This window comes from Rhineura floridana, chromosome 1 (assembly GCF_030035675.1).
Source record: "Rhineura floridana isolate rRhiFlo1 chromosome 1, rRhiFlo1.hap2, whole genome shotgun sequence".
Classification (NCBI taxonomy): domain Eukaryota; kingdom Metazoa; phylum Chordata; class Lepidosauria; order Squamata; family Rhineuridae; genus Rhineura; species Rhineura floridana.
Window position 1 is genome coordinate 38634742 of NC_084480.1, and position 23800 is coordinate 38658541.

The following is a 23800-nucleotide window of genomic DNA, read 5'->3' on the forward strand; positions in this document are numbered from 1 at the left end:
TCTGATTTGGCTTTGTGATGTTTCATGCAGCCAGGTCTGGCTACATGACACCCTTCAACCATCATGCTAGTTGGCCAACTGGCTGGATACAATTGCCAACAAGAAGAACCTCTGCTATAAAAAAAATGTGTCAAAGCTATTGTAGAAAGGGGCAGAGAACAGTTAAATGGTGTAAAAATGTAACTTTTGAGGGAAATTTGGATAACATTTTGGGCTCTGAAACTTCCTTTTTTTGCATAAAAAAATCACACATGAAAATTAAGCTCAGCCTTTTATAATAAGAATCCTAGAGGTCTATGGACAATATGTCCATGATCAGTATAATTCTCTGACCATTCAAATGACTGAAACTCCATTCCCATTGGATCCCAATCTTTTCCAAAAGAATTCAAATTCTGTCGAAGCCCATCACATTGATGAATTAAGCTAAAGAGGGACTTTATGACAGTAGGTGTGCTTAAGCAATAGTGCTAAAACAAAGTATTATAATTTGCATAGTTTGAATCATTTATTTTGAGGTCAGAATGTACTGGGATACTGTATGTGTGCGTTTTTCAGGATTTGGAGGCTATTTTGAGTCTAGAAAAGGGAGATCCCCATCATCACAGAATTCTACTTCAATCTGATTTGAAGTCAGTGAGGATGTAGACACTGAAATCAGTGAGATTATTCCTTTTCTGTTGTGCCACATTTATTCTCTTTGATCCACATTACAGCAAAAACTTGTATTAGACATGCCTAGATGCATTTATTCTGAATTTGAAATGGAATCTTCATAATTATTGCTTTTGCTTCTAACAGAACGTCTATTCTAATGCTTATGCATTTACTCAAGTACTCATTAAAACATATTACAGCATTATGCACTAATGGTCTAATGTTGTTCCTAGACAACCCACTTCCTTGCATTTTATACGTGTGGCACTCTCAAAGGTCCCTGCAATATTTTCCTGGAAATGCTTTTTAAAAGGCCCACATGGTCTTAAATTTGAGGAGCAATTTACAGAAATAATAAATATACTGTAATTAAACAAGAAAATTGTATGTGTGTGTGTATGAAATTTATAGGACTCTATCAAATGAACTCTGCATCAGCCAACTGGCTACCTTAACTGTCTCCACACAGTCATCATGGCTTGAACTGATAAGCTGCCTACTTAGTGCGTTCAGGTGCAGATGGTAATGAGTAGCCTGGTATATAAACTGAAGAGAGATCTATCTAGAAGATAAAAAACCCACTACATTGGTTTATTTACCAAGTGTTGAATAAAAGTTAAGTAGTTAGGATAAACCTGGCAATTCAGCATAAAAAGCAACCGTGTAGGTTACCATTTGAACTACATATGGGAATGTGTGTTTGCTGTCTTTTGGTGACTAAATCAGAGGCTACAGCTTGGTAGATCAGAGTCAAGGGTTATCATCCTAGATTAGGGATGGAGAATCTGTGGCCCTTCAGATGTTGTTAGACTCCAACCACCATCTTCCCCAGCCAGCAAAACCAATGATCAGGGATGCTGGGAGTTGGAATCCAGAGACATCTAGAGTAAGAATGGACACATCCATACAAAAATTCCGTATCTTAAAAGTATTTTATCTCAATGTACACATTTCTAAATTGGTTTTATCTTTAAATATGTATTTTAACATGTATGTTTCATTATCCCATTACGGTCTCATAAAATTAAAGCAAGTATTAAATCTGAAATATTTCCAAACTGTGTACTAGTCCAGGAGATGAGAATTGGGTCAGTTCACTTAAGAAGTGAGGACAAAACACAATTCTCTTCCATCCTGGAATGGCCACAGGTTCCCCATCTCTGTCCTAGGTATCAGAGTTGGGGAAAGTGCTAGGAAAGCTGCCATGGCTAATCTGCTGATCTACCAAGGATCGACAATCTATTTGATTCTAAAAACAATTATTTCCCACCAACCAATATAGCGATCATGACAATAACCAACAAATTAATATATCAAGTATAAAAATCATAACCACTAAAACACACACACACACACACACCAAAAAAAATCAAAAAAGGGAACAGGTAAATCAGCAATAAAAACAGTAGCCTATCAATCCTAAAGCCTTTCTAAGCCAAAAAAGTGGTCCAGTAGCTTCCTGAAAATGTAGAACGCTTCTGCCTACTCTCCCAATTCTTTTGCTTGACCGCTGCTCAGATTGTGACTCCTTCCTTCCTACCTTTGCCCCTTACAACTGTCTATTGCAGGGATGGAGAACCTTTGGGCCGAATGGGCCAGAATTTATCTCCCCTCACTCTGCAGGCCAGCTTTGATGGATGAATGGGACCACCCACCTAGCAATCATTGGATGTAAAAAAAAATCAAGTGATTGGCAGGTGGGTGGTCCCATCCACCTGTCAAAGTTGGGGTGGGGGAGATTGTGATCAAGCATGATTGAACTCCCTGTTCATCAGGTGATAGGTGGGTTCAGTCCTGCTTTCTGCAAGATTCAGGTGTGTGATAATGTTCCCCATGGGTCTATTGCTCTTCTGGAATTTAATCTCCTACCTAGCTATGGCCCTGCACTTGCTTCTGGCCCTTTGATCCTCATCTGCTTCATTCAGTGCCTGAACTCTGGCTTGCCTTTGACCATGTTTGTGGCCCTTCTGATCCTTGTTTACTAACAGCCAAACTGGACCCTAGATGCAGCCCATTTTGGAGGTAGTCTGAGGCCTTGAGTGATAGAGAATTCTACAGGGAAGGGTTCATACCTCATTCCCACATATCTTGCCTCAGACTGAGGTGGTACCCAGAGATCTCAAGACCTGGGAGGACATGTCTGGATTGAAGCACTCTTGCAGGTATTCTGAAGCCAAACCATTCCAGATTTTAATAAAAAAACAACCATTTTTTAATCAGGCCTAGAAACTAATTTCATCTTGCTCAACAGAAGTGTAATGTGCTTTCTTAAGCCAGTTCCTGTTCATAATTTGGCCTTTTGCTTCTCCATAATGTTTCTAAATGCTTTTCAAAGGCAGCATTCCACACAGAGTGCATGCATTCACAATGTGAAAAATAAAGAACTGACTAGAAGCAAATTAAAAATTTAAAGGTAGGATTTAAAGTACCTTAGATAAATGGAGCAAATGCACATCAATCATGCCATCTTTTTCTGCTTTTCCTGTCCCATCAAAAGGAAATACAGTCAAGGCACTGGTTATGCCTGTTTAAAGAGGAAAATCTTGCAAGGTTTTATGCTCCTGAAAAAAAATCTTATGAAGTTTTAAATAAACACTTTCTCTTGCATCTCTTTTCTCTTGCATGAACTTGGAACTCAAGCCTACTTTCAATATGAACGAGATCCATATATTTGGCATTATAAATCTTAAAATAATTTTCTTCCTTTTTAATTATGAAACAATTTCCAATATAGTCTTTTAGGAGGAAAAATCCCACAAGATTCCTTTGGATTCAGTATCAGACTCTTTGCTTTCTGCAACAGTGACTGAATTACATGCAGATCCTGTTTAATGGGTTTCGTGGGAACTAGCTACAGGCTTCAAATCTAAAACTTCTTCAGGAACTTGAATGGAGATATAAGAAACCAAAGCTTTTTATTCCTATTATAACCTCAGAGACTGCTCTGCGTGACCCATACCACCCAGTCATGGACAGGACTGTTCCAGGAATACACTTAGGAACTGCAGTCAGATGAGCAGATTTTACAAAGGCACTGAACTCAGGATAATCCCTTTGTTTATATCCAGACACAGAAGGTTTTCTGGGACTCTGCAGCCATGAGGAGTACAACTGATCTCCCTACATCTTATTTAATTCAGGGAAATTTTTAGAACTCTGGTGTTTAACTCTTCTATGTATTATAATTAGGAGCAACGTATTTCCAAGCGAGTGAAGGCTGTTTGTGCCTGATTGAGCTCAAATGAAGGAGAAGTACAAATAAACTATTTTAACCAGAGTAAAAAAAGAGAACATATGAACACAGGACATTGCGTTATGCCAAGTCAGATCACTGGCCCATGTAGCTCAGTATTGTCTATATTGACTGGCAGTGGCTCTCCAGGATTTCAGACAGGGGTCTCTCCCAGTCCTATCTGGACATGCCAGGAATTAAACCTGGGACCTTCTGCATGCAAAGCAGTTGCTCTCCCATTGAGCTATGGCCCTTCCCCTAGGACAAAAGCTAAGGCATACAAAAAACTCCCAACCCAAATAACATTCTCATTAGTACACTCCATTAGCTTATTGTGTTAGTAGCCCAAATTCTAAATTCCATGATTCAGTCAGCTATGGAAAGAAAAAAATATCTATGATGTGACCCTGGGGGCACTCATAAGCCCCTGTTGCTATGACCATGAGGTCTCCAATGCTTACCCCCCACTTTTTCCTATGTGCAAGGATTTCCCTATAAGTTCAATGAAAGGTCCATGCATGAACAGATTTACCAGTTTGTATGTAATTAATAAAAATAAAATAAAAATACCCCTGTTGCCTGGGGTAGCTGTATTGAGCGATTAGAATATTTCTCTTAAACCACTTAGAGGTTTTGCTACAATCAAGCGGTATATCAATTCTGTTAAATAAATAAATATGGTAAAGAGTGTCCTCATGATGCATTGTTAGAAACCTTGGAGAACTTCTGCCAGTCAGTGTAGACCAAGAATGGGGAAACTGTGGTTCTCCGAGATGTTGCTGGACTACAGTTCCCATCATACCTGACAACTGGCCATGCTAGCAGGAACTAATGGGGGTTGGCGTCCAACAACATCTGATATAAACAATACTAGCTAGATGGACCAGTGATCTGACTCAATATAAGGCAGATTCCTGTGTTCCTACTGTATGCTCCTTTTGCTTAGTTTGACAAACAGCTAAATATAGCTAGGGCTGGCCCTACCTGCAGAGTGAAGCAGACAGCTCAGCTTGCCTTGTGTACTCTTAAGCTAGCCTGCTGCCCTCAGATGCAGTCCAGAATGATGTCCCGTCACCAGTGAGAGCAGAATTAGAACTCATTAGACCTAATAAAGTCCTTAGGCCTAATAAATCATTGCTTATGCCTCTTCTATTAGCCCAAAGGTATTAAGAAGCAGCTTTAGTATAAGGGAAAAGCAGAAGTAGCTTGGAACCGAACAAGTAAAAGAAAAAGGGAAGTTGTGGTCAAGAGAAAGATTTCACATCATAAGTGTCAGTTTAAACATCAAGTTGTAAAAAACCCCGGAGGGGAGGGTTAGGGCGAAATGACTGACAATTTAGAGTGCCCGATTTGTGAATAAAAGCAGGTAATAAGCTGGCACATGGATGGGCAGGGCAAGAATGTGTAAAGTGACCACCCAAAATGTGTAAGATATTGCTATATATGGTTATAGAGTATGTTTTTTTGTTTCATGGCAGGAGACCTTTGGGTCTTGCAGTGACCTTAGGGCTTTAAGCGATCAGAGACTGTGAGGCGTGGAGGGCATAGTAGCCCTGTTAAGCCAACAGAGTCCTGTCTGGGGATTGCCCCTTCTCAAACTGTGTGAGAGTGCAGCTCCTTGGCAAATCCAGGCTTAAGGTTTTCCTTGCCTGGTGTGATTGGCCCTGATTAAGACCAGTGGGGAAAAAGAGGGACGGAAGGCAAGGGATGAGCCACAGTTCCCAGACAGGAACTGGAGGGGCACGTCACCTACATGGTGAGGAGCCGGTCGTTGGGGAAGTAGGCCTACCCCATGGGTTCAGCTCAGTCCCTGCGTGGCTAGAATAACATTCTAGCCACATTTGGAATAACATGCACCTGCCAGTTGGATCGGCTTCTGTATGTGGAATTGGAGGGTGGGGAGAGTGTCATCTTGTCGAGACAGCAAAATATCTTGGGATGGCCTTAAACAGTGGAGGCTAGTCCATTAGGGCAAATGGGGCATTGCCCACCAACCTCAGTCTGTCCTCAGCCATTCCCCACTTGCCTTCCTTCTCCCTTACAACCAGTCCAGAGGAGGCATTGCCTGTTGGTTTCCTCCTCCTCCTCCTCCTCAGTCTCTGTGCTGCTCATATAGAACTCAGCAAGGATGAAAATGGGGCAACATTAGCTGGCTCTGTCTGCCATAGGTTCTGACTCCATCTACGGTTTGGGCTTCTTAGTTTCCACCCTATCAGTCCCAGTAGGCATCAGCCACCACTGGCCTTTAATATAGCCAATGGATTAAGAAACTACAGGGGTTTGACAGTGACCACATATAAATATTCATCAGCCAAGATACTAAAACACTAGGCAAAAAAATACACTGAAAACATGCATAGAAGAAACAGTATGAGGAAAAATGTAGGTAGTTATCAAGAAGCATCTGATCCTAAACAATCTGGAAATCCCTTCAAAAGAAACAGCTGAAAATGCAGTGATTGAGAGATGTAGAGGGAGAAAAGATTTTAAGTGCTTTGTCTCAATTTCTAGCACTATAAAAAGAATTAACTAGATAAAGGATAAGGGTTTCCCCCGCCCCTTTTCTAATTTATCTGACTTTATGACTGAGCTATACCAAACAGAAGGCAATCAAAAGACTATGGCAGTTAGGGAAGTGTATTATCTGATCAAATGTCTTATCACTCATCGACTATAATCAACAAATTGAATTACCCCCCCCCTTTTTTTTTTACTATCCTGTTCTAGTCTCATATTTAAGGATGAAAAAGAATCCTGGCAGACGATTAAGAAAGGAGGCAATAAACTATGAAAGAAATCTCATTTTTATCTTGGCTGGTTAGTCTGTAGTATGAATACGCAGATTGATTAATTTAGATTTTTCACTCTACCTATGCCCAAAGGCTTTAGGCAGGTAATATGACATTAATATGCCCATTCATAAAACAGCATTTAAAATAAAGAAATCAAAACACAACATTATTAAAATATTACACTCCTTTCAACAGCTTATCCACCACTACTAGAAAATGCAAGGCATGTCACTCTCTAACTCCCCATCCCCATGAATACTGCAGGCATACTGCTTGTTGACATTCTGTTTCCAAACAATAGTTCACAGGTTGATTGCCCATGATAGAAATGGTCAAGTCAGAAGAGGCAAGAAAGAATCTTTATGCTGGCCCAATTTAAAACTCTCAAGCTGCAACCCTCTTCAACAGGGGTCACCAACCTTTTTAGGTCTGTGGGCACATTTGGATTTTGATTGAATGCCCTTCTGTTCGCTTTTCTCCCACTCCTCCAGATCACTCACCCCTCAAGAGAGAGGAAGAGAGATACCCCTCAAGAGAGAGGAAGAGAGATAGTACACACACACAAAGGAATCTGGACAGAAGTCAGGATCCAGCTAAATTAATTTGAGCCTTGAAAACCATACAGAGCTCAAAGAAGTTGAAAAAAAGCACTCTTCCTCTTTCAGTTCTTTGTGCTTTCCAAGGAAGAAAAAAGTAACCACTTTCACCAACTTATCACCAAGGAGGCAGTGGGGTGGGGGTCAGAGGCTTTGTGGGAACCAGGGGAAAACCTTAAAGGCACCATTGTGCTCATGGATGGTATGTTGGCAACCCCTGCTATATACATTTACTTGGGAGTTAAGCCCCACTGAATGCAATGGAGCCTTCTTCTGAGTAGACACATATGATATTGCACTGGGTCAGTCCCAGGAAGAGGCTGAATGTTCATTTAAGCCCCCTTCCTTTTTACTGGCCCATGGCCATGCCAGCTGGAGGCTACTATTTGTCAGTATTGATGTGCCCCCTCCCCGTTCTATTGCCAACATTAATTTAACATTAGGAAATGTCTCCTGATGTTGAGCTGAATTCTGTTTCCCTGCAATCTCCACTCACTGCTTCTAGTCCTGCCTTCTGGAGCAACCAAGAATCAATCTGCTCCATCTACTGTGACAGTCCTTTAGTTGTGTGTGTGTGTGTACTGTGTGGAAAAGTGGGTGCAATTCCATTCCTGTTCTACCACTTGTCCCCACTGAGCACAATCATTTTATAATCTCTTCCATACATCTTATGAAATGTAATAGTAATAAAAGATGATGCATTTATTATAAATGTAATGGAAAATAACAGACATATGTTTCGGGTTCCCTTTTGCATGTCACTCACATCATAACAGGCTGCCTTAGACCCCCTAAAGTGGTATCACAAAGTATAGATCAGAGATTCCCAAACTATGGTCCATGAGCTTCATTCAGGTGGTCCATGGATTTCCATGTCTGTGGATTTGTGGTTGAAGATGGGAGATGGCACATCCATTGCATTAAATATTCATATTTATATTCATATTTCTTGTTCTGTGTTGTATGGTATTACAACAGAAATAAAAGGAGCAATAAAAATACTGTTAAAAATCATACAGCATCTAGCACAGAGCATTCCAATTGCTTCAACAGGCAGAAAAATCATTAAGAGGTCCACCAAGACCCTTGGTAATTTCCAAGTGGTCTGTGGGGGGGGAAGTTTGGGAAATGCTGGCATAGATATTACTAGGAGATGTTGCATAAAAGATGCAAGGAGACAGCAGATCCACTATGGAAGAAGCAGCACTGTATTGCACAAATTCTGGAATGCAAGGCATACTTGCTATGCAAAGAAGTTTCCAAAACTGCACTTGGGATGGCCTTAAAATGGGCTTAGCCATACTTTATTTTATTTATTTATTTGTTATTTAATTTGTATCCTGCCCTTCCTCCCAGCAGGAGCCCAGGGTGGCAAACGAAGCACTAAAAACACTTTAAAATATAATAAAAACAGATCTTAAAATACATTAAAACAAAACAGCGTTAAAAACATTTAAAAAAAAACAACTTTAAAAAAGGGTTAAAAACATTATTAAAAAAACATATTAAGCAATTCTAACACAGATGCAGACTGGGATAGGTCTCACCCTAAAAGGCTTGTTGAAAGAGGAAAGTCTCCAAAAGGCGCCGAAATGATAACAGAGATGGCACCTGCCTAATATTCAAAGGGAGGGAATTCCACAGGTGCCGCCACACTAAAGGTCCATTTCCTATATTGTGCAGAACAAACCTCCTGATAAGATGGTATCTGCAGGAGCCCTCACCTGCAGAGAGCAGTGATCGACTGGGTATATAAAGGGTAAGACGGTCTTTCAGGTATCCTGGTCTCAAGCTGTATAGGGCTTTGGACGCCAAAACTAGAACCTTGAACTTGGCCCATTAGCAAATGGGCAGCCAGTGCAATTCTTTCAGCAGTGGGGTCACATGTTGGCAATAACCTGCCCCAGTAAGCAGTCTCGCCGCCACATTTTGCACCAGCTGCAGCTTCCGGACCAACCTCAAGGGCAGCCCCACATAGAGCGCATTACATTAATCAAGCCTGGAGGTTATACTTATGGAGGATATGACTACTGCGGCGAGCCTTGATGGTTATATCAGCTCCAGTATCAGAGGTAGTATGTCTCTGAATACCAGCTGCTGGGGAACATGAGCAGGAGAGTGCTATTGTACACATGTCCTGCTTGTGGGCTTCCAAGAGGCACCTCATTGGCCACTTTGGGAACAGAATGCTGGGCTAGATAGGACTTAGGTCTGATCCAGCAAGGGTCTTCTTATGTTCTTATGCAAGGGTAACAAAATCTGAAGATAGCAAGTTGCAGACCAATGGACAAACCAGGAAAAAAATGTTTGTACTTAAACCCCTAGTAAAATCAGTGAGATGGAAGCACCCTTCTACGTCCATCTTAGCACTTATCATTTCATATTTCAAGGTGCATGTTTTGATTTTTTTTATGTTTTATTGTGTATTACCTAGAGGTTTTCACATGTGGCTAGAAATAAAATAACAACAGCAGCAGCAATTATTTCTACAGCTTAAAATATACTAAGCACTATGCATTTTCTTAAGTTCTGCTGGTTTCAACAGATTCCAAGTACACTTTAAGTTTTCTCTAGTCTCGGACTCTAGTCCTAAAATGCATTCCACACTGAAGATTCTCATTCACTCTTCAGACTAGGGGTGGAGAAGAAATTCAATTCAATTCACATTTAAAGCTGAATCTATCAAATTTGCACTTTCCAAAACAATAAGAGAACTGAAACACAGCCATTCATTGACATTCGCACTTATCCAAATTTTGTGATGCAGTTCACTCACTAACCATTGTTTACAAAAATACATATTAGGGGAAGTGTGCACAAAAATGAATATATTTGTGAAAATAACTTACAAAATACATTCTTTTAGGAAAACATTGCTTGCAGAAATGTGTACACAATCAAAACAACATACAAAAATGTGTTTTTTAGGAGAAATTCACACTAAAAAAATTTCATGAGGATTTAAAAGAAAAATGCAAATTGCTGCAGAAATGTGGAGGACTGAATGTAAGACTGGAAAAAATGAGAAACTGAGAGAACCAAAATTAACAGATACTTTCATCCCTACTTCAGACTCAGGGTTATCCTTTGCAAATTGTGCTCTGATAAAGACACTTATCCTGGGACTCCTTCATTCTTCTGCATTTCCCTGTATCACACTGAATGAAAGGAAGCAATGTCTCACAATAATGAAAAAATGTGCTAATGGGGCCTTTCTCTTAATTAAATGATGTTTGACATACCTTTTTCATCAAAACATTGAAAGGACTGGTTAACTAGAATGGAGCCACAGTAGAAACCTCTTAATTGGGATGCTTCAGATGCCTCAGTTTTCTATTCATTTGCAGAACTCCTAGATTTATGGGGGCGGGGGGACATTGCACAGACAGTACACAGGAAAGGGGGAAACCAGCATTCTCTGTTCAAGGACAGGAACATATTTCCAATCCCCTCTCTCCTCCCACTGTAAGCAGACGCTTGCGGCATTGTATAGATACCACAATAAGAGTAAAAACAACAGAGGACCTCACAATAGGAAGCAATTGTTACACTTCTGGGTCCTTACCTCCCCCCCAAGACCTTGCAAACACCCTTGCCATATGACGAAAACACTCAAAAGACCCAGGCACCATTGAACCATCTGTAGGTGTCCTCATTATAGAGGATTATCAGCCCTATTAAGCAGCAGCCATTGCTATTCAGCAGTGCAGGCACAACTGCAGTTCTTTAAAAGATTCCAATTAAACATGGCCAAATTAAGTTAGTGTGTTTATCTGAAACAAAACTTCGGATTAACTATCCAGACAGTTAAACAATCACAAATGGCAATGGGTTTGTGAAATTTGTTTTCTTTTTCCTTTTCCTTTTTCAAACCGTCAAGGCACTTAGCGCTATCTTCTTTGATCACACTTTGCTAAGTTTTTCCACCCCGAACAATGCTGTATTATATGATGGGTAATTTGCTTCAGTGAATGGAAAGGCAGGATGTGTCAGTTCAGCACATACGTCTGGAAGCATTATACCACACTTCTAGAAGTGCGAAGCATTGATTTGCAGTGAGGAGCGGATTCAGAATTGATCTGTTTAAAAACAGATAATTTAAGAGGATATAATCCACAGCAAATGCTAAATTCAGCTGTTTTCATTGAATCAATTTTTTTATATATTATGATTAGTGGATCAAATTTGCTAGGCTACCCCATGCTTCTGATGATGTCACCTGGGCCTAAAGGCCTCCCTGCAGTCTGTGCTCCAAGCAGCATTGGTTGGATGATCCCCACCTACACACAGTCTTTGCATTACTTGTTTGAGGTGGAAAAGAGGATGGAGTAGAAAGCTCTACTCAGACTGAGAGGACAGAACCTTGGACAGCTCCTTGAAAGTTCGTAATAAAACCCAGAGCAGATTCCACCAGCTGCCACTGCCCAGAACTAAAGCTGGGGCTGAAGTCAGGATAACCTGGAGCTCCAGCAATGGTGAGTGGGAGCCCAGTAGACAGCTATTATCTCAGCATTTATGTTCTCTTAGTCCTCTCCTCTCCTAGTCACCTGCTGGGTCCCATTTCACACCTGGCCCTTCTCTGATGTCTCACTCCTCCAGAGTAGACCCCTGGCAGTGACGCCTTCTGGCTGACAGATGAGTATTCCTTCACCAGCTCTGGCCTTCTTGTTGGGCCTGATGTCTCCTCAGCTCTGGGGGGATAGGAGTGAATGGTGAGTCTTGAGTCATAGAAGAGGTCCAAGTGCAGGGGGGGGTTGTCAGGGGGGCAGGCAAGATGTCTTTGGGTCTGGAAAACTTGAGGTGCTTACCATGACAGCAGGATCTTCAGGAGCTCTTGTACTACTGAAGATCTCTGCAGTATTCCACTACTATTCCTTGAATAAGGTCTCTCCAGAGTAGAGTTATATGAATCTGTCCATTTCAGTTTCTCTCAGTTTCTTATGTTTCAAGTTCAGTTCTCTACATTTCCACATTAGTTAGATTTTTTAAAAAACAAGAGTCATAAAAATTCAGCAGCATTTTAATGTGAATTTTCTTAGTAAACTCATTTTTGTATGCAGTATTGCCTAATATACACATTTTTGCAAAGCAATTTCCTCCAATATAACGCACTTTTGTATGTCATTTCACAGATTTTAGCATTTATGCACACTTTACCCTAGTGTATGCAATTTTGTACATGTTATTTAGCTGGAGAACTGCACCGCAAAATCCAGAGTAGTGAGAATTTCAAAGGATGGCTGTGTTTCAGTTCACGTCTTGCTTCAAAAGGAGTAAATTAGATAGGTTCACCATTAAATGTGAACTGAACCACATTTCTCCTGCATTGCTATTCCAGAGTTAATGATCAGACTAGAGTCTGACAAGTATCTGTAGGCCTTAGATCAAACAGAAATTAAAACTGCTTCAGCCTGAGGACCTCTCAGCTGCTTTTGTTTGAATAGGCAGGGGACCAAGCACCTTTTACCTTCTCACATACAGGCTTGATTATTTTTTTTAACTATTGCTTGATTCCAGACAGGTTATCTCTGAAATGCCAGATGCTAGAAAAGGATAGCCACCATAACTACATATTACCTCCTAAAGACCATTAATTTTGAAGTCTAAAAGTACCTAGCCATAACCCTGGTTCTGATAGTGCCCAGATACCCAAAATGCACCACTGCATGAGAGAATATTCAAGGCACCCTGCACCCTTTTCTGCCTTGACAAGATCATCTTAATTCTTTTTTATTATTGTTTTTTAATAACCCACACTTCATCTGTATAGATACCAGGGTGGAATATAACACTTAATATAAGCAAACCCTATAATAACACTATAAAACAATGAAGCCCTGCATCAAAATAAACAGAGGCAGCTGAAAAAAGCAACAGCATCCCTGGCGGACACATCCTTGTCTCTGGTAAGTAATGGAGAGTGGCAGTTTGGGAGGTCCCTGTTATGGTCAGAAGGAGTACAGCAGCAAGGAAACTTCTGGACTCCATTGATCTCCAGTGACATCATAAAAAGAGCTTGATGAGGCCTAAATACTTCCAAGCTTGCTAACCATCTTCTGAAGCTGATCAGGCCTGTCTGCTCTGTTGCCTTCTCCATCTCTGAAGGGTCACCTGAGGGGCAAGAGTGATGGGGAGATCCAAATCCATGGTAGGAGTGGGTTGGGAAAGATCTGAGGCTTTTATGCCTTGGCAGGAGTGTAGCTGGCCAGGGTCTCAGGCGGTCTTAGACCCCTTACATTTTGGGGAGCCAGGACCTAGCAGGGTCCCTATGTCTGCAGCATCCTGTGTGCCTATCAGCATGAAAGGGGCATGCGTTAGTCACTAAGAAGAGTCTTCTAACTTGCTTCCTTGTTGTTTCCTGCTGATTGGAGCCAATCAGAATGAAAGGGCTTCCTATTAGTTCCTACTTCCAAAAGCCAATTTGTGGAAGCGAGAATTCTGTAATTGCAGAAGAAGAGACAGTGAATCCTGATGATAGCATCCCCTCTACATCATCAAGCAGTTTGGTACAGCAGGAAATAAATGTATAGGTACTAAATCCAGTAATTCAGGCAATATCTCTGACAGTGAAAAAGGACAGTCAAGTGATAACAGTGATAGAGAAGCAGAAAGCAGTATTCAAGCCTAGCCAGTTTGTTGTATAATCTTAGAAGGTTGTATATTCTTAGAAGAGGGCATGGCTATGACTATTATACAGGGTCCCTGCACTTCTAAATTTGCTACTACACTACTGTGTTTTGGTGTAAGAAAACTTTCTGATCTTCTTAGACCCATTTCAGAGTTTGTAGCCCTCATGCATGCTCCAAAATGGGGCCCAAAACAGCCCCTAGGAAAACTCTCTCTCTCTCTCTCTCTCTCTCTCTCTCTCTCTCTGTTTGTGTGTGAGTGTGTGAGTGTGAGTGTGAGTGTGTGTGTGTGTGTGTGTGTGTGTGTGTGTGTGAGTGAGTGAGTGAAATGAATCCCTAATTTCTCCAGGGGGAGGAGCTATCTTTACCATTTTCTTGATGATAAAGCTCACCATTATCCATGTCAGTGATGTAGTCATCCAGGGTCTTACAATCCTTACTTTTTGGGGAGCAGGATCCCTATGTTTCCAGCATCCTGTAAGCTAGTCATAACAAAAGGGGAGTGTGTGAGCCACTGAGAAGAGTCTTCTAACTTGTGTTCTTGTCCTTTCCTGCTGACTAGAGCCAATCAGAGTGAAAGGAGGTGAGTCAGCCACTGAGAAGACTCGAGCAGCAGGTAGATAAACTTGTAGATGCTGAATTCAGTAATTCAGGCAATATCTCGGACAGTGATAAAGGACAGTCAAATGGTGACAGTGATACAGAAACAGAAAGCAGTCAGATTATTCTATAATCTTAGAAGGTTGTGTAATCTTTGAAGGAGGTGTGGCTGTGAGGGAGCATGGCTGTGAATATTATGAAGGGACCCTGCACTTTGGAATTTGCCACTGCGCTACTGTTTATGGTAGAAGCAGAGCTTCTTTAGTTTTCGCTAAGGGGTGATGCAACTGACAACTGTGTTGGCAGCCTGACCACTATCCTGGGGCATTGTGTGTGTGTGTGTGTGTGTGTGCGTGCGTGTGTGCGTGCGCACACATTGGGGAGGGGAATGGTGGCTGCTACAAAAATGAATATAGTGGAGAATATTCAGAGGATATTTTCACAATGAGGAGAAAATGAAAAAGTATCAGAAATTTTCTCAGCAAAATCTCTTCTGAGAAATGTCAGCTTGGCTGTGATTTTAATTATTGGGGAATCTTTGGACTATATAGACAAGTGATCAGGAAAGGTTTTAAACATATAAAACTGATGGGTAGATTCCTCTGGTCAGGACACTGAATTAAAGGACCTGAGGTCTTTTCCAAATCTATTAACATAAGAACATAAGAACATAAGAAGAGCCTGCTGGATCAGGCCAGTGGCCCATCTAGTCCAGCATCCTGTTCTCACAGTGGCCAACCAGGTGCCTGGGGGAAGCCCGCAAGCAGGACCCGAGTGCAAGAACACTCTCCTCTCCTGAGGCTTCCGGCAACTGGTTTTCAGAAGCATGCTGCCTCTGACTAGGGTGGCAGAGCACAGCCATCATGGCTAGTAGCCATTGATAGCCCCGTCCTCCATGAATTGGTCTAATCTTCTTTTAAAGCCGTCCAAGCTGGTGGCCATTACTGCATCTTGTGGGAGCAAATTCCATAGTTTGACTATGCGCTGAGTAAAGAAGTACTTCCTTTTGTCTGTCCTGAATCTTCCAACATTCAGCTTCTTTGAATGTCCACGAGTTCTAGTATTGTGAGAGAGGGAGAAGAACTTTTCTCTATCCACTTTCTCAATGCCATGCATAATTTTATACACTTCTATCATGTCTCCTCTGACCCGCCTTATCTCTAAACTAAAAAGCCCCAAATGCTGCAACCTTTCCTCGTAAGGGAGTCGCTCCATCCCCTTGATCATTCTGGTTGCCCTCTTCTGAACCTTTTCCAACTCTAGAATATCCTTTTTGAGATGAGGTGACCAGAACTATACACAGTATTCCAAATGCGGCCGCACCATAGATTTATACAACGGCATTATGATATCGGCTGTTTTATTTTCAATACCTTTCCTAATTATCGCTAGCATGGAATTTGCCTTTTTCACAGCTGCCACACACTGGGTCGACATTTTCATCGTGCTGTCCACTACAACCCCGAGGTCTCTCTCCTGGTCGGTCACCACCAGTTCAGACCCCATGAGCGTATATGTGAAATTAAGATTTTTTGCTCCAATATGCATAATTTTACACTTGTTTATATTGAATTGCATTTGCCATTTTTCCGCCCATTCACTCAGTTTGGAGAGGTCTTTTTGGAGCTCTTCGCAATCCCTTTTTGTTTTAACAACCCTGAACAATTTAGTGTCATCAGCAAACTTGGCCACTTCACTGCTCACTCCTAATTCTAGGTCATTAATGAACAAGTTGAAAAGTACAGGTCCCAATACCGATCCTTGAGGGACTCCACTTTCTACAGCCCTCCATTGGGAGAACTGTCCGTTGATTCCTACTCTCTGCTTTCTGCTTCTTAACCAATTTCTTATCCACAAGAGGACCTCTCCTCTTATTCCATGACTGCTAAGCTTCCTCAGAAGCCTTTGGTGAGGTACCTTGTCAAACGCTTTTTGAAAGTCTAAGTACACTATGTCCACTGGATCACCTCTATCTATATGCTTGTTGACACTCTCAAAGAATTCTAATAGGTTACTGAGACAGGACTTTCCCTTGCAGAAGCCATGCTGGCTCTGCTTCAGCAAGGCTTGTTCTTCTATGTGCTTAGTTAATCTAGCTTTAATAATACTTTCTACCAGTTTTCCAGGGACAGAAGTTAAGCTAACTGGCCTGTAATTTCCGGGATCCCCTCTGGATCCCTTTTTGAATATTGGCGTTACATTTGCCACTTTCCAGTCCTCAGGCACGGAGGAGGACCCAAGGGACAAGTTACATATTTTAGTTAGCAGATCAGCAATTTCACTTTTGAGTTCTTTGAGAACTCTTGGGTGGATGCCATCTAGGCCCGGTGATTTGTCAGTTTTTATATTGTCCATTAAGCTTAGAACTTCCTCTCTCGTTACCACTATTTGTCTCAGTTCCTCAGAATCCCTTCCTGCAAATGTTAGTTCAGGTTCAGGGATCTGCCCTATATCTTCCACTGTGAAGACAGATGCAAAGAATTCATTTAGCTTCTCTGCAATCTCCTTATCGTTCTTTAGTACACCTTTGACTCCCTTATCATCCAAGGGTCCAATTGTCTCCCTAGATGGTCTCCTGCTTTGAATTTATTTATAGAATTTTTTGTTGGTGGTTTTTATGTTCTTAGCAATGTGCTCCTCAAATTCTTTTTTAGCATCCCTTATTGTCTTCTTGCATTTCTTTTGCCAGAGTTTGTGTTCTTTTTTATTTTCTTCATTCGGACAAGACTTCCATTTTCTGAAGGAAGACTTTTTGCCTCTAAGAGCTTCCTTGACTTTGCTCGTTAACCATGCTGGCATCTTCTTGGCCCTGGTGGTACCTTTTCTGATCTGCGGTATGCACTCCAGTTGAGCTTCTAATATAGTGTTTTTAAACAATTTCTGGACTTTGATTTTCAGCTTTCTTTTTACCAATCCCCTCATTTTTGTGAAGTTTCCTCTTTTGAAGTCAAATGTGACCGTGTTGGATTTTCTTGGCAATTGGCCAGTTACATGTATGTTTAATTTAATAGCACTGTGGTCACTGCTCCCAATCGGTTCAACAACACTTACATCTTGCACCAGGTCCTGGTCCCCACTGAGGATTAAGTCCAGGGTTGCCGTCCCTCTGGTCGGTTCCATGACCAACTGGTCTAGGGAATAGTCATTTAGAATATCTAGAAACTTTGCTTCTTTGTCATGACTGGAACACATATGCAGCCAGTCTATGTCCGGGTAGTTGAAGTCACCCATTACTACCACATTTCCTACTTTGGATGCTTCCTCAATTTCATATCTCATCTCAAGGTCTCCCTGAGCATTTTGATCAGGGGGACGATAGATCGTTCCCAGTATTAAGTCCCTCCTGGGGCATGGTATCACCACCCACAATGATTCTGTGGAGGAGTCTGCCTCTTTTGGGGTTTCGAGCTTGCTGGATTCAATGCCTTCTTTCACATATAGAGCGACTCCGCCACCAATACGTCCTTCCCTGTCCTTCCGATATAGTTTATATCCAGGGATAACCGTATCCCACTGGTTTTCTCTATTCCACCAGGTCTCCGTTATGCTCTCCTCTAAGACCAAGCACTCCAGTTCTCCCATCTTGGTTCGCAGGCTCCTAGCATTAGCGTACAGGCACTTGTAAGCAGTGTCTCTCTTCAAGTGTCTTTGGCACTTGTGGTTAGGCCTGTGGTAATTTTGCTGTTCTGAATTTATATCCTGTGCCCCTGCTCTCACAATGCCTACTTCTAGGCCTACTCCTTTTAAAAATTCATCATTTCTTTGGTTTTTATCCCAGGGGGGAGGTTTATTCCGAACCGGACCTTTCTCAGCTCCTGTCGGGTTTCCCCCCTCAGTCAGTTTAAAAGCTGCTCTGCCACCTTTTTAATTTTAAGTGCCAGCAGTCTGGTTCCATTCTGGTTCAAGTGGAGCCCGTCCCTTTTGTACAGGCCCGGCTTGTCCCAAAATGTTCCCCAGTGCCTAACAAATCCAAACCCTTCCACCCGACACCATCGTCTCATCCACGCATTGAGACTGCAAAGCTGGGCCTGTCTGGCTGGTCCTGCGCGTGGAACCGGTAGCATTTCAGAGAAAGCCACCTTGGAGGTCCTGGCTTTCAGCATCCTACCTAGCAACCTAAATTTTACTTCCAGGACCTCACGGCTGCATTTCCCCATGTCGTTGGTGCCAACGTGCACCACGACCACTGACTCCTTCCCAGCACTGTCTACCAAACTGTCTAAACGACGGGCGATATCTGCAACCTTCGCACCAGGCAGGCAAAACACCTTGCGGTCTACAAGCCCATCACACACCCCACTGTCTATGTTCCTAATGATCGAATCACCCACTACAAGGATCCCTCCACCCCCTGGAGATATATCCTCGGCACGAGAGGATAGCTGCTCATCCCCCAAGGAATGGGTCCCTTCTAAGGGATTGTTTCCCTCTTCCTCAGCTGGATGCTCTCCTTCCCCGAGACCATCGTTCTCCATGATAGCAGGAGAGCTATCATCGTTGGAGTGGGACACAGCTATAACGTCCCTGAAGGTCTCCTCCACACACCTCTTTGCCTCTCTCAGCTTTTCCAGGTCCGCCACCTTGGCCTCAAGGAAATGAAGTCGTTCCCGGAGAGCCAGGAGCTCATTGCACCGAGAGCATACCCACGACTTCTGTCCAACAGGCAGATAGTCGTACATGCTGCAGGCGGTACAAAACACTGGAAAGCCCCCACACCCCTGCTGGCTTCTTACCTGCATAGTTTTGTTTAAGGTTTATTACGTCAATGGGTTGGAGACTGCGGTTTAGTTGAGGTCAGGGAACAGACGGGCAGAGTGGGGGCCCTGGCCTCCTCGCCCTGCTGCCAAACTCGCTCTGCTGCTTAACTCGCCTTGACGCTTTGTCAGCTGGGGCCTTGACGCTTTGTCAGCTGGGGCCTTGACGCTTTGTCAGCTGGGGCCTTGACGCTTTGTCAGCTGGGGCCTTGACGCTTTGTCAGCTGGGGCCTTGACGCTTTGTCAGCTGGGGCCTTGACGCTTCGTCAGCTGGGGCCTTGACGCTTCGTCAGCTGGGGCTCCCTCTAGCTCGTGGAGCAGCAGAAAAAGAACTCAAAGAAATGAAAATCTATAAAAATTCTAAATGATCAATGTGAAGTCTGAGCTATTATAAACGGATTACAGTGTTATTTTTGGCAATGATTAGAGTCCTGAAGTACCACACAATTATCTCTACACACCCAGTAGGGATTTGGACTTGTGTTTCCTGAACAGCAGGCCTTCCGACTAAGTACGTCAAAGAGCTTTTCAAATTTAAGAGTAGTTTTGGAAGCAGTTTCTGTTGCAATGTGGGAGTCTGCTGTTCTAAGAAGAGAAAGTCAAATGTTCACTGGGTGTGCAAAAGCATTGGGGCATGGCTAAAGTAGGTCTCGGAATTATGGCCAAGCTGATAGTTATCTTCTACAATGAATAACATAATACATTATAGCTTAAGACGAGACATGCCAGGCAAACTAATGATTAATTATATCATTGATCCTGAAGAGTAGTTTGATATCTGTTTCACTCCAACATAGACAACACTATGGTAAAACTGAGTGCTAATGGAGAATACAGCGTATATGGTAAGTTATAGATAAGAGACACACATATGCAGTCATCCTTTCTTGTAAGAATCTTTTACTTGAGCACAGTCTAGCATAACTTAGCAACATTAGGGATGTCAGGATCTATCCATTTCAGTTCTCTCAGTTTCTCATTTCTCCAATCTTAAATTCAGTTCTGCAGCAACTTGCACTTTTTAAAAAAAGGATCCTCATGAAAATTCTTCAGCATATCATTGTGAATTTCTCCTAATAAACACATTTTTGCATGCAGTGTTAACACATTTTGTCAACCTCTCCTAACATAATGCATTTGTGTGTTATTTTCACCAATATATCCGTTTTTAAGTATACTTTCTCCTAACATAATGCATCTTTGTTAACACTGTTTCACTGGAGAACTGCATCACAAAATGCAGATCTGTGCGAACTTTGAAGAATGGCTGTAGTTTGGTTCTTACGTTGCTTCAAAAGGTGTGAAATGGATCGATTCATCTTTAAATGCAAACTGAATTGAATTGCTCCCCCATCCCGAGACAACATACACTCTAATTAAAGGCTGTCAGCTGGGTAGAAAAAAAATCATGATCACCCATGTGGTTACAGTATTCATACATTTATCACAGCAGCATGAGATTGTAGCACTGGGAACCAGCTTCCATGCTGCTCTGTGTGTGTATGTTTGTGTGCGTAAGAGGGGGAGGGCAGGAAAAGACAGAAGACTACTAGCTATAAGAGCCTGGGAGACACCCCACTCCGGAATTGACTATATGATTTAAAATGACTTCACTTTGCAAAAAAAGCAAGGAGGCTGCTGGAGGCCTGCCTGATGGGAATGAGTCACTTCAACAGAGGTGATGTCACAAGTCATAGGACAAACCTTGGGCAATGCAATCCAATCAGGCCAGAATTACAATTGGTTTCCCCTCTGTAGATAGGCCCATCACTCAGGAGTCTAAATTTAACCATGCTAACTAAGCAGTGACCAACACAACTGGTCTCCACAAAAGAATCAAATAATATTCTATCAGGGCATGGACCTGCCCCATCTCGCCATGAGGTGTAGAGGTATACCAGGTATGGGAAAGGAAAGGTTGCCCAGGAATTTTGCCATCCTGTATCCAATCAGTTTTGGAGTTTGCTGTGGAGCTTTTGTTTAGGAGGGTGTAAAAACTCCAAGCTTCACAGCCAAATAGTTCCATTTGCTTGGTTCCACTTGCAGCCTGAACTCACTCTGCTCCAGCACAGAGCCTGAGGTCAGACTCCATTATCTCCCCCTGCTTTTCCTTCACTGCCTTTAGTCTCCTACCTCCCTAAATCCCTACTGGCTAAAGAGGAGATCCTTGTGCCAGCTGCTCAAGAGTCCTTTTTGGGGCTCTCCTGTAGTTTCTGCCTCTCTGGATTCCCATTTGATGAAGCAGAGATCCTTGCTCAGCTGCTTAAAAAGTCCTTTTCAGGGCTGCTTCTTGCCTGCTTTCCTTATTGTTCCTCCCTGATCCAGGACTTTCCACATGCCCCAGTTTTATTGTCCATTATAGCTGGGAAAGCCAATTCTCACTCTGTCCTATCTTCTGAAGTTCCTTCCCCTACAAACTGTGGCCTCTACACCTGATGTCTCCTGTGACTGTATGTGTCTGTTTTAGACAAGTATTTTGTTCCTTTTATAACTCAGCCTTCCACTGTTCATATCAGCTGCACATGACTGAGGCCTAGTCTGCCATATGAGCCCAGAGAGAAAGAGCAGAGCAGTTATGTATAACCCACACTACCTTATACATAACCCTCCAATTACTCAACCCACCTTCTCCTCTTACATTTTGTGTGTTTGTCTGGCTCTTGTGTGGATGAGTTGTGTGTGTGTCTGTTAGTACTAGGGTTGCCAGGTCAGAAGCATCCCAAAACCTGAGATTTTAGGGGCGGGCCCGATTGATGTCATGGGGCGGGCCCGAGTGATATCACAGGGCGGGCCCAAGTGATGTCATTAAGCATGATATATTAAGCATCAATCACAGTTGCTTGGAGCGTACAATTAAAAAAATATCTGACTGGAAATTAAGCTAGACATCTTAGCTAAAAGATGGAGCCTGGGGAGGGAACATTTAATCTAGCCTACTTGCTTTCGGCAAGAGGGGTTTAAGTGCCTTCAGGCCAGGCCAGTCACCAGAAAGTCACTGTAGGAAGAAAGGAGCCTAGTGTTGTGGAGATGTTAGATGGGAGCATTCGGGAGTAAAGATGGATGCCCCTAAAAGCTGCAATTCTAAACACTTGTACTAAGGGACTAAGCCCCCATAGAACTCAACAGGACTTACTTCTGAGTAGATATTGTTTAGATTGTGCTGTTGGTAAAGCTTGACTAGGGATCCTCTGCAAAGACATCCATATCCAAGCAGGGTTGGAAACTCCCTGCCTGGAATGCCCTGCCCTTATCTTTTAATGTGGCTGCTCAAAACGTCTTTACAGATTTGACCCTTCACTTCAGAAAGAGGTCTGAGAAATGAGTAAGAGTCAGAAGGTTCTCTACCCTTTCTGTCTGCATAAATTTATTTATTTATTTATTTAAAACATTTATATGCCGCTCTATCTTCCTGGAAAGCTCAGAGCGGCGAACAATTCTATAATAAAAGAACATAGACAAACATACCTTATAAAAACAAGACATACAACCATAAATACAAACTTATAAGATAAAGTTAAAATAGTGAAACTATATACAGTAAAATAAACAACATAATTACTCCATAGTCTCTCATGGTCAAGAGATTTCCTATTCCTCAGTCCAGGTTAAATGCGAGACGGAAAAGGAACGTCTTGACCTGGCGACAAAATGCCGGAAGCGAGGAGGCCGACCGGACCTCTATTGGCAAGGAATTCCAGAGTCTAGGGGCGATAACAGAGAACGCTCTGTCTCTGGTTCCTGAAAGATGAACTTGCGTGGTTGAAGGTATCCTAAGGAATGAATTATCGGAGGACCTGAGAGAACAGGGGGGTTCCTAAGAAGACAACTGATCAGTCAGACAGTAGTTTAGCCCTACGACTGACAAAGAGCATTTCTCTCTTGTCTGGATTTAATTTCAACTTGTTCACCTTCATCCAATCCATCACTGAGGACAGGCACTGGTTCAGGGGTCGAATGGCTTCCTTGGCATCAGGGGGAAAGGAAAAATAAAGCTGGGTGTCATCTGCATATTGATGATAACGAACTCCAAACCTCCGGATGACCTCACCCAGTGGCTTCATATAGATGTTAAATAACAAAGGAGACAAAATAGAGCCCTGTGGAACCCCACAGGTCAAAGGCCAGGGGGCTGAGCAGGAGTCTCCGAGTATTACCTTCTGGGTTCGACCCTCTAGGAAGGAGCGGAGCCAACATAAAACAGTACCCTGAAGCCCCATCCTGGATAGGCGATCCAGAAGGATACCATGGTCGATGGTATCAAAGGCCGCCGAGAGATCCAGGAGAACCAACAGGGACACACTCCCCCTGTCTAATTCCCTTCGAAGGTCATCCACCAAGGCAACCAAAGCCGTTTCGGTCCCGTGGCCAGGTCTGAAACCAGATTGGAATGGATCAAGATAATCCGTTTCCACTAGGAACCATTGAAGTTGACTAGTCACCACCCGCTCCACTATTTTACTTAAAAAAGGTAAGTTGGATACTGGTCGATAATTACCCAAACATAATGGGTCTAAGGAGGGTTTTTTCAGTAATGGTCTCACAA

At 42.5% G+C, this 23800-nt stretch overlaps 1 protein-coding gene across 11 annotated transcripts in view; it reads right to left on the bottom strand.

Annotated features, from left to right (window-relative positions):
• The window catches only part of PDE4D (phosphodiesterase 4D), a 1048840-nt gene that overhangs the window by 689260 nt on the left and 335780 nt on the right, over positions 1-23800 (bottom strand). The window lies entirely within an intron of this gene.